A 12,155-nucleotide genomic window follows, 5' to 3' on the forward strand; every position below is an offset into this window, starting at 1 on the left:
TGATAGTACACTGGTAACTTGTTCGCCTAGCATTCACATGGCGGCAGTTCGATCACAGGCGGAAACCGTGAGTTTATGCTCTTTATTGAAGAGGCTGATAGTACAGTGGTAACTTGTTGGCCTACCATTCATTTGGCGGTAGATCAGTCACAGGCCGGGACCGTGAGTTTAAGCTGTTTATTGAAGAGGCTGATAGTACACTGATAACTTGTTCGCCTACCATTCACATGGCGGAAGATCGATCCCAGGCCGGGACCGTGAGTTTAAGCTGTTAATGAAGAAGCTGATAGTACACTGGTAACTTGTTCGCCTAACATTCACATGGCGGCAGATGGATCACAGGCCGAGACTGTGAGTTTAAGCTGTTTATTGAAGAGGCTGATAGTACACTGGTAACTTGTTCGCCTACCCTTCACATGGCGGCAGATCGATCCCAAGCCGGGACCGTGAGTTTAAGCTGTTTATTGAAGAGGCTGATAGTACACTGGTAACTTGTTCGCCTAGCATTCACATGGCGGCAGATCAATCACAGGCCGAAACCGTGAGTTCAAGCTGTTTATTGAAGAGGCTGATTGTACAGTGGTAACTTGTTCGCCTAGCATCCATATGGCGGTAGATCAGTCACAGGCCGGGACCGTGAGTTTAAGCTGTTTATTGAAGAGGCTGATAGTACACTGGAAACTTGTTCGCCTAGCATTCACATGGCGGCAGATCGATCACAAGCCGAAACCGTGAGTTTAAGCTGTTTATTGAAGAGGCTGATAGTACACTGGTAACTTGTTCGCCTACCCTTCACATGGCCGCAGATCGATCCCAGGCCGGAACCGTGAGTTAAGGCTGTTTATTGGAGAGGCTGATAGTACAGTGGTAACTTGTTCGCCTAGTATTCACAGGGTGGCAGATCGATTACAGGCCGGGACCGTGAGTTTAATCTGTTTATTGAAGAGGCTGATAGTACACTGGTAACTTGTCGCCTAGCATTCATATGGCGGTAGATCGATCACAGGCCGAAACCGTGAGTTTGAGCTGTTTATTGAAGAGGCTGATAGTACACTGGTAACTTGTTCCCTAGCTTTCACATGGCGGCAGATCGATCACAGGCCGGGACCGTGAGTTTAAGCTGTTTAATGAAGAGGCTGATAGTATACTGGTAACTTGTTCGCCTAGCTTTCACATGGCGGCAGATCGATCACAGGCCTGGACCGTGAGTTGACGCTGTTTATTGGAGAGGCTGATAGTAGAGTGGTATCTTGTTCGCCAAGCATTCAGATGGTGGCAGATCGATCACAGGCTGGGACCGTGAGTTTAAGCTGTTTATTGAAGAGGCTGATAGTACACTGGTAACTTTGTTGCCTAGCATTCACATGGCAGCAGATCGATCACAGGCCGGAACCGTGAGTTTAAGGCTTTTATTGAAGATGCTGATAGTACACTGGTAACTTGTTCGCCTAGCATTCACATGGCAGAAGATCGGTCACAGGCCGGGACTGAGTTTAAGCTGTTTATTGAAGAGGCTGATAGTAGAGTGGTAACTTGTTCGCTTAGCATTCCTATGGCAGCAGATCGATCAAAGTCCGGGACCGTGAGTTTAAGCTGTTTATTGAAGAGGCTGATAGTACAGTGGTAAATTTGTTTGCCTAGCATTCATAGGGCGGCAGATCGATCACAGGCCGGGACCGTGAGTTTAAGCTTTTTATTGAAGAGGCTGATAGTACACTGGTAAATTTGTTTGATTAGCATTCATATGGCGGCAGATCGATCATAGGCCGGGACCGTGAGTTTAAGCTCTTTATTGAAGAGGCTGATAGTACACTGGTAATTTGTTTGCTTAGCATTCACATGGCGGCAGATGGATCCCAGGCCTAGACCGTGAGTTTAAGACATTTATTGGAGAGGCTGATAGTTCAGTAGTAACTTGTTCGCCTAGCATTCACATGGCGGCAGATCGATCACAGGCCGGGACCGTGAGTTTAAGATGTTTATTGAAGAGGATGATAGTATACTGGTAACTTGTTCGCCTAGTATTCACATGGCGGCAGATGGATCCCAGGCCAAGACCGTGAGTTTAAGACGTTTATTGAAGAGGCAGATAGTTCAGTGGTAACTTGTTCGCCTAGCATTCACAAGGCGGCAGATCGATCACAGGCCGGGACCGTGAGTTTAAGACGTTTATTGAAGAGGCTGATAGTTCAGTGGTAACTTGTTCGCCTAGCATTCACATGGCGGCAGATCGATCACAGGCTGGGAACATGAGTTTAAGACGTTTATTGAAGAGGCTGATAGTTCAGTGGTAATTTGTTCTTCTAGCATTCACATGGCGGCAGATCGATCACAGGCCGGGACCGAGAGTTTGAGACATTTATTGAAGAGGCTGATAGTACAGTGGTAACTTGTTCGCCTAGCATTCACATGGCGGCAGATCGATCACAGGCCGAGACCGTGAGTTTAAGACGTTTATTGAAGAGGCTGATAGTTCAGTGGTAACTTGTTCGCCTAGCATTCACATGGCGGCAGATCGATCATAGGCCAGGACCGTGAATTTAAGCTGTTTATTGAAGAGGCTGATAGTACACTTGGTAACTTGTTCACTAGCATTCACATGGTGGCAGATCGATCAGAGGCCGGGACCGTGAGATTAAGCTGTTTATTGAAGAGGCTGATAGTACACTGGTAACTTGTTCGCCTAGCATTCACATAACGGCAGATCGATCACAGGCCGGGACCGTGAGTTTAAGCTGTTTATTGAAGAGGCTGATAGTACACTGTAACTTGTTCGCCTAGCATTCACATGGCGGCAGATTGATCACAGGCCGGGACCGTGAGTTTAAGCTGTTTATTGAAGAGGCTGATAGTACAGAGGTAACTTGTTCGCCTAGCATTCACATGGCGGCAGAACAATCACAGGCCGGGACAATGAGTTTAAGCTGTTTATTGAAGAGGCTGATAGTACACTGGTAACTTGTTCACCTTGCATTCACATGGCGGCAGATCGATCACAGGCCGGGACCGTGAGTTTAAGCTGTTTATTGAAGAGGCTGATAGTACACTGGTAACTTGTTCACATAGCATTCACATGGTGGCAGATAGATCACAGGCCGGGACCGTGAGTTTAAGCTGTTTATTGAAGAGCTGATAGTACACTGGTAACTTGTTCCGCCTAGCATTCACATGGCGGCAGATCGATCACAGGCCGGGACCGTGAGTTTAAGCTGTTTATTGAAGAGGCTGATAGTACACTGTAACTTGTTCGCCTAGCATTCACATGGCGGAAGATTCGATCACAGGCCGGGACCGTGAGTTTAAGCTGTTTATTGAAGAGGCTGATAGTACACTTGTAACTTGTTCTCATAGGATTCACATGGCGGCATATCGATCCCAGGCCGGGACCGTGAGTTTAAGCTGTTTATTGAAGAGGCTGATAGTACACTTGTAACTTGTTCACATAGGATTCACATGGCGGCAGATATATCACAGGCCGGGACCGTGAGTTTAAGCTGTTTATTGAAGAGGCTGATAGTACACTGGTAATTTGTCCGCCTAGCATTCACATGGCGGCAGATCGATCACAGGCCGGGACCGTGAGTTTAAGCTGTTTATTGAAGAGGCTGATAGTACACTGGTAACTTGTTCGCCTAGCATTCACATGGCGGCAGATCGATCACAGGCCGGGACCGTGAGTTTAAGCTGTTTATTGAAGAGGCTGATAGTACACTGGTAACTTGTTCGCCTAGCATTCACATGGCGGCAGATCGATCACAGGCCGTGACCGTGAGTTTAAGCTGTTTATTGAAGAGGCTGATAATACACTGGTAACTTGTTCACCTAGCATTCACATGGCAGCAGATCGATCACAGGCCGTGACCGTGAGTTTAAGCTGTTTATTGAAGAGGCTGATAGTACACTGGTAACTTGTTCACCTACCATTCACATGGCAGCAGATCAATCACAGGCCGGGACCATTAGTTTGAGCTGTTTATTGAAGAGGCTGATAGTACACTGGTAACTTGTTCACCTAGCATTCACATGGCGGCAGATCGATCACAGGCCGTGACCGTTAGTTTAAGCTGTTTATTGAAGAGGCTGATAGTACACTGGTAACTTGTTTGCCTAGCAGTCACATGGCGGCAGATCGATCACAGGCCGTGACCGTGAGTTTAAGCTGTTTATTGAAGAGGCTGATAGTACACTGGTAACTTGTTCGCCTAGCATTCACATGGCGGCAGATCGATCACAGGCCGTGACCGTGAGTTTAAGCTGTTTATTGAAGAGGCTGATAATACACTGGTAACTTGTTCGCCTAGCATTCACATGGCGGTAGATCGATCACAGGCCGTGACCGTGAGTTTAAGCTGTTTATTGAAGAGGCTGATAGTACACTGGTAACTTGTTCGCCTAGCATTCACATGGCGGCAGATCGATCACAGGCCGGGATCATGAGTTTAAGCTGTTATTGAAGAGGCTGATAGTACACTGGTAACTTGTTCGCCTAGCATTCACATGGCGGCAGATCGATCACAGGCCGGGACTATGAGTTAAGCTGCTTATTGAAGAGGCTGATAGTACAGTGGTAACTGGTTCGCCTAGCATTCATATGGCGGTAGATCAATCACAAACCAGGACCGTGAGTTTAAGCTGTTAATGAAGAAGCTTATAGTACAGTGGTAACTTGTTCGCCTAGCATTCACATGGCGGCAGATCGATCACAGGCCGGGACCGTGAGTTTAAGCTGTTTATTGAAGAGGCTGATAGTACACTGGTAACTTGTTCGCCTAGCATACACATGGCGGCAGATCAACACCAGGCTGGGACCGTGAGTTTAAGCTGTTTATTGAAGAGGCTGATAGTACACTGGTAACTTGTTCACCTAGCATTCACATGGCAGCAGATCGATCACAGGCCGGGACCGTGAGTTTAAGCTGTTTATTGAAGAGGCTGATAGTACAGTGGTAACTTGTTCACCTACCATTCACATAGCAGCAGATCAATCACAGGCCGGGACCGTTAGTTTGAGCTGTTTATTGAAGAGGCTGATAGTACACTGGTAACTTGTTCGCCTAGCATTCACATGGCGGCAGATCGATCACAGGCCGGGACTGTGAGTTCAAGCTGTTTATTGAAGAGGCTGATAGTACAGTGGTAACTTGTTCGCCTAGAATTCACATGGCGGCAGATCGATCACAGGCCGGGATCGTTAGTTTAAGCTGTTAATTGAAGAGGCTGATAGTACAGTGGTAACTTGTTCGCTTAGCATTCACATGGCGGCAGATCGATCACAGGCTGGGACTGTGAGTTCAAGCTGTTTATTGAAGAGGCTGATAGTACAGTGGTAACTTGTTCGCCTAGCATTCACATGGCGGCAATCAATCACAGGCCGGGACTGTGAGTTCAAGCTGTTTATTGAAGAGGCTGATAGTACAGTGGTAACTTGTTCGCCTAGAATTCACATGGCGGCAGATCGATCACAGGCCGGGATCGTTAGTTTAAGCTGTTAATTGAAGAGGCTGATAGTACAGTGGTAACTTGTTAGCCTAGCCTTCGCATGGAGACAGATCGATCCCACGCCAGGAGCCTGAGTTTAAGCTATTTACTGGGAAGGCTACTGCTGTGATTGGGCATCACAGTTGGGAGTGGGGCTCCCCCATCTGACGTTCTGGGGTGCATCTATTCTAATGAAAATAGAACTGAAACCAGACACCTTTAACATACCGATTTTGCTTGAGTGTTCTGGAGTTACTTGTTCAGTAATGCTATTTTTTTTCATTATTGTTCCAACTGTTGGATTTCAGTTTTGTTAATTTTCTTTTTTTCCCTAATACAACCTGGATGATTTATTCAATCCATGATTTCGTACGTGATTTTAAAAGTTTAGTATGAGGAGTAATGGGTTACAATGAGACTTCTTTAGTTAGGGAGGAAAAGTAAAACATAAGTATCATCAGCGATAGCCTTTTCATTTCGTTTAGCATATTAAAGATTCAAAATCATTAAAAATTTAAATAGTTCAGTATAAGGAGCAATGGGTTACAATGAGACTCGGGTAGCCATGAAAGAGGATGAATAAAAGACTATATTACAAAAGGCCAAAACTACAATTCAAATAGGGACTAGGACCAAAGTTCAAAGTTGCAGGAAATACTCCTTAAGTTGAACAAACTGACATAAGTCTCTTTTTATACTTTATATATGAAAGGTTTGTTTTAATGTTACTGTTTCTAAAGTAGTTTCTTTTAAATGTTCATAAATTTTCATTTAGTTTATTTCCTTGTTTCCTTTCTTCACCGGGTTATTTTCCCCTGTTGGTGCCCTTAGGCTTATAGCATCCTGCTTTTCGAACTAGGGTTGTAGCTTAGCTAATAATAATAATAATAATAATAATAATAATAACAGTTACTTTACTTCTTGAACATATATATGGCTTCGCAAAATCAAAAAATACAGTTGAATAACAACATATTTTTTCTTTTACAGGAAAACAAGTCAATTATGTCAAAATTTTATTTTTCGTTGTTTCCTTTCCTCATTAGGCTATTTTCATCGTCGGTACCCCTGGGCTTATAGAATCCTGCTTTTCCAACTAGGGTTGTAGCTCAGGAATTATTATTATTATTATTATTATTATTATTATTATTATTATTATTATTATATAATAATAATAACCGCTCAAACAACAAACTTCATTATTATTATTTTCTAAGCTACAACTCTATTTGGAAAAGCAGGATGCTATAAGCCCAAGGGCTCCAACAGGGAAAATAGCCGAGTGAGGAAAAGAAACAAGGAAAAATAAAATATTTTAAACAGTAACATTTAAATAAATATTTCCTTTGTAAACTGTAAAAACTTCAACAAGAAAAGAAGAAAAATAAGATAGAATAGTGTGCTTGAATGTACCCTCAAGCAAGAGAACTCTAACCCAAGACAGTGGAAGACCATGGTACAGAGGCTACGGCACTACCCAAGACTAGAGAACAATGGTTTGATTTTTGAGTGTTCCTCTCCTTGAAGGTCTGCTTACCATAGGTAATGAATAAACAATGAGAGCCATAAAATAATGCTTTAAGGCTTTACCAGCGCAAAATACTTTTAGGTTTCTGAAAATTCTCGTGAGAATGGAAATAAAAGTAACTAATTGACTGGCCAGTAGCGATTCAGCTGTAAAAACGTCTAGCACAGCTGTCGACGACTATGAACCACAAACATTGAGTGGTTACCTGGAATATGAAACATGAACACACACAGATATATATATATATATATATATATATATATATATATATATATATATATATATATATATATATATATATATACATATGCAAAAGAACCACAGGGAAAATGAAAATAGAAAATTTAAGTTTAAGTCCTAACTAGTTTCGTGATACTTCTTCAGAGGACTGATTTATTGGTTCAATAAATCAGTCCTCCGAAGAATTATCACGAAACTAGTCAAGACTTAATCTTATATTTCATATTTTCATTTTCCCTGTGGTTCTTTTGCATCTGAGCATCACATTTCCTTGTGATTTTTACACACACACAAACATACACACACAAACAAACATATATATATATATATATATATATATATATATATATATATATATATATATATATATATATATATATATATATATATGTTCGTGTGTGTGTGTGTTATAGCCACGAAAGGAAAAATTAAGACTTGATTGAGTTAGTACTTTCGTCCATTAGGGACACCAAGAAACTCAACAAATTGACTCGACATTGTTGAGTTTTGATGTCCCTTATGGATGAAATTACTAACTCCAATCAAGTCTTTTCACTATTTTTTTCGTTGCTATAATACATATTTAAAGCCCTTCGCATGTCAGTTTTCGTGAGTTCTACACAAACAAACACAAGCACATATATATATATATATATATATATATATATATATATATATATATATATATATATATATATATATATATACATATATGTGTGTGTGTGTGTGTGTGTATACATATATTTAAATAAGCCATACATTTCAATACATTAATGTCTGGATTCTCTTATCATCCTAGGGATCAGATTCCCAAGTGCTATGTCACTGTCATACAAGTTTTCTGGACCAGGGTTCGATTCCCGGCTGGTCAGAAGCTATTGTCTTTAAGTGTTTCCGCCTTGGAACTCTGATCCAGAGGTCGACAAGAGAATCCAGACATTAATATATTAAAATATATAGCTTATTTGTATATTAAAAACACGTCTAAATGTGCAAAATGTATCATATATATATATATATATATATATATATATATATATATATATATATATATATATATAAACACACACACACACACATATATATATATATATATATATATATATATATATATATATATATATATATATATATATATATATATATATATATATATATATATATATATATATCTGTCTTTCAGTACTCGATTTCCTAATTTTCTCATCTAATCTTTCAACTTCCCTATCACAATATTATCCATACACATCCAAAATCGTCACAGATTTTCAATCTACGTACTAAGGAAACAATAGATTTCAATATTTGTACACAGGACCTCTTCCAAATTTTCAACAGAATATCCTCTTCAATAAGAAACGTTTTAGTAAATGAGAATGTTTTCACACAGGCGTTCTCCTTACCTTTGGAGCGAGTAATGTCTGCACGTCTTATTGAACAAACCACATCCTCTTGCTAAGTACTTTCAATTACTGTTTACCTGAAGTAAACAAAAGGAATGTACAGCATATAAGAAAGGAACAATCTTGATAAAAATGAAACATGATAATTATTTCATATATTATAGGCTGTTACATACATTTTTTTTTTCAGGTACAAATTGTTTTAGCCACTTGGATAGTTTCTGAAACTAAAATTTTTAAATGTTGTCCAAAAAAGTTATGCAAAAAAAGGGAGTATTTAAATTAAAAATGGGCAACAGACAATTATTGACATAAACTGCAATTTTTCAACGTCCCAAGTATGTTATGCAAAAAAAAAATATTAAAATCTATAAAGAAAAAAACCCAGATATTTACATAAACTACAATTTTTGAATGTCGCCAAGAAGTTATGCAAAAAAAGGGAGTACAGACATTTGAAAAAAAAAAAAAAAAAAAAAAAAAAAAAACAAGACATTTATCTACATAAATTAAAATTTTTTTCAACGTCCCAAAACACTTATACAAAAAGAGAATATTAACATTTAAAAAAAGCAACACACAAATTATTTACCTATGTAATAATTAACCTTCAAGTACAAATAACCAAATATAGCGAATCTTAGAAAGGATTTTCGTTATTCTACATATGAGAATCTAAAGTCTTTTACGCAAAAAAATGTTCTGTTTGAGATGTGAATGGATATTGAAGCTTCGTAATAAGCAGTATAATGTTAACAGGCAGGATAATAGAAGTTCCGCCAATACCATTCTCATGATCACTCTTACTGACTTTCCCATAAAACACATGGACTAGACAATGATTGAGGTAGCAGGTTTTAATGTAAAGGACAATTTATATTTAATATTTCCTAATTGTTTCTACTCAAATGCAAACTTTCATACATGTAAGAGATTCACTCGTTTATAGGTTTTAAAGGACGCTCATAAATAGCAGAGGAAAGGGGTAGTGACAATACTCTAGCTAGCAAATGACCTAAAGACTGACCATACATACATATGATCAACGCCCAAACCACTTCTCCACGCAAGATAGGAACAGGGAGAGCCAGCCAAGGGTTGCTGATGACTCAGCAGGTAGACCTATAAGCTCCCCAAAACACCCATCCTCAGTTCAAAAGATGAGGTTGCAGAAGACACTACAAGAAACTATCGACTTTGAGTGACTGACCATATACACATAATCAGCGGCCAACCACTTCTCCACCCAAACCAGGCACAGGGAGAGTCAGGCAATGGCTGCTGATGGCTCAGCAGGTAGAGCTATAGGCTCCCCCAACACCCTATCCTTAGCTCACAAAGTGAGATTGCAGCGAGCAAAGGAACTAACGAGTTTGAACATGACTAGATCCCTAGTCTGGCAGATCACCCAGGCAGGGATGTTTCCGATAGGGACCGCCTTCCTTCATTCCTAGAAATGTCATTTTCATGGCTTAGCTGAGGAGCAGGAAAAATGAACTCAACTAATCTGATGCTCAGAAACATATAGAGTATAAGATACTGATGCTATTAATACCAAAGTTAGAATAAATTTCATAGATAAAATTCACATTAGGAAAACGAAAAGAAAACTTTTTTCATTAAAAAAAAAAGGAAAGAATGTCGAAGATCTCATCCAGTCACTGGTTTGGGAGAAAACTCTCATCAGGCTGACATAAGTCTTTTTATAGTTTATAACATATCTGTTTTGATGTTACTGTTTTTAGAATAATTTATTGTTAATTTTTTTCTCATCGCTTATCTATTTCCTTATTTCCTTTCTTTACTGGCTTATTTTTCCCTGTTGGAGCCCTCGGGCTTGTAGAATCTTGCTTTTCCAACTAGGGTTGTAGTTTGGCTAGTAATAATAATAATAATAATAATAATAATAATAATAATAATAATCACCCCCTCCCCCTCTTAAAGAATGGACATCCTACTAGGCCCACAACCCCACCTCCCCCATCGCTAAAGGAAGAACTGTAGATTATTGCTTCCTTTTAGGTTAAGCTTAAGCTTAAAAGGAAAGATGATTTAACAAGCAACCTGATTAAATACTTGTCAATTCTGCACTTGCTTAGAGTTTACAAAGCTGTTGGAAACGCATTGAGCGGGTCTTCATATTGTTAAAATACCCAAGTATTAACAATATCATTCTTTCTAATTGAATTGGAAGGTCAAGCAATATGTTCAATTCAAGTAATCAGCCATCAGTTTGGACTTCGTTGTCACAGACACTTCAAACTCGAGTCATATTTGAGTGTATGAAAATCTACATCAATTAATACATGTTAAGGTCAAAGGTCAAGGTCACTGTCAAGAAAAATGTCCAATTCACGTAGTCAGCCATAAGTTTGGACATCGTTGTCACAAACTTCAAACTTGGTTCATATTTAAGTGTATTAAAATCCACGCTAATTAATACATGTTAAGGTCAAAGGGCAAGGTCAAGGTCGAGCAAAAGGTTGAGAAATAAGATGCCGCAGTGGAGGTCGGCGCTCTACTGAGTGCCCCTCTAATTAGGCAATACAGCATTTTCCCTTATTGCTATATGACATATATATATATATGGTATGTATATACCGTGTTTTGTGGAAACAAAAATATGTTAATACAAGTAAGATAAGAAGAGTGAAAAAGAAAGATTTGAAAGATAATAAAAAATAACTTTAATTTCTCTTAATTGTAAAAAAATATATGTAAAATACAAAATTATTTATGTAAATATACTATGATATGTTATAAATATGTTATAAATTGTAAAACTGTAAATGTGTATTTCATATTAAAAGATAAAAAAAATACAAAAAGTTTAAAAAGAAGTGCCGTCGAGAGCTATATAAAACAATACTGAAAAAAAAAAAACATATTTTTCCTCTTGTATTAATCTGAAACAAACCAATTCATGTATAATGTAAATATAAGCATACTGTAAGTGAAGCATATCTACTCTCTCTCTCTCTCTCTCTCTCTCTCTCTCTCTCTCTCTCTCTCTCTCTCTCTCTCTCTCTCTCTCTCTCTCTCCATTTATTCCACATACAGATGAGTTATATATTTATATTGTATCAACCAATATATTGGAACAATAAAACCCCAAGTATTAAGATACTTGTGGCAACACACACACATATATATATATATATATATATATATATATATATATATATATATATATATATATATATATATATATATATATATATATATATATATATATATATATATACCCAATGTGTGTGTGTGTATTCCTGATTTCACACATCATAAATATCAGTCAAGGAAAGTAAATTCACATATTCCTGTACATAGTTGTCACATAATCCTTCCGGATCTCCCCCTCCCTCCCTCTCATCCCATAAACCCCCCACCACAAACCCCCCATCCCATTACACCATCTTTGCCATATGTTTTCGGAAGCCTTGACGCAACATCGCCGCCTCCGACACCACCTGACTGTCAGTCCCAAGCCTCTGCTGGCGGTGCGGTTT

Source organism: Palaemon carinicauda, chromosome 30 (assembly GCF_036898095.1).
Source record: "Palaemon carinicauda isolate YSFRI2023 chromosome 30, ASM3689809v2, whole genome shotgun sequence".
Classification (NCBI taxonomy): Eukaryota; Metazoa; Arthropoda; class Malacostraca; order Decapoda; family Palaemonidae; genus Palaemon; species Palaemon carinicauda.